Source organism: Mustela nigripes, chromosome 3 (genome assembly GCF_022355385.1).
Source record: "Mustela nigripes isolate SB6536 chromosome 3, MUSNIG.SB6536, whole genome shotgun sequence".
Lineage (NCBI taxonomy): Eukaryota > Metazoa > Chordata > Mammalia > Carnivora > Mustelidae > Mustela > Mustela nigripes.
In genome coordinates, this window is record NC_081559.1 from 3118888 (window position 1) to 3119646 (window position 759).

A 759-nucleotide genomic window follows, 5' to 3' on the forward strand; every position below is an offset into this window, starting at 1 on the left:
GTGTGATCTGAACAAAGCAGTTTATCAATTTATGAGACAAGAAAAGCAAGGAAATCATGTCTATTCTGTTAACATCCATTATGCATGTCCCCTGCCCATGTGCAGGGAAACCAAGGTCCTTTCTTCAGGGTGCGTCTGAGAATGGGTCTGCAGTTTCTCCTGCAGGAACTACACCGATGGGAGCATGATCTCTAGTGTCGATTTCTTTAGAAGAAAAATCTTAAAAATGCTTGCAAAGTGATCTGAGGACATATTCTGGATTTAAATTTTTTCCCTCTATTTTTACAATTGTCTCATGCTCTATTTTTTTAAAACTCACCTTTATCAGGGTGCCTGGCTGGCTCAGTCAGTGGGGAGATGTGAGTCTTGATCTTGGGATTGTGAGTTTGAGCCCCATGTCAGGTATAGAGATTACTTAAAAAAATAATAAAGTCTAAAAAAAAAAAAAAGGACACACCTTTATCAACCCTTTCCAAAGCCTTTAATTCTTCGTTTTCAAAATCATGTTCCATCATGTTATATGTAATCTATTGAAAGTACACTCCGAATATACAGTTTGGGAAGTAGTCAGCAACTCTCAGCAAGCACACAACTCACTTGACAGGAACGGGAGTAGGGAGCAGTGATGGAGGGAATGCCAGAGGAGCCTGTGGGCCATGAGGGTCAGGTCTCGGTGCATTAGCCACTGTGGTTTACAGGAGACCAGAGAGATGAATCTGCCAGTCACTTACAGGGAGGTTGTTAAGAAGACAGCTTCCC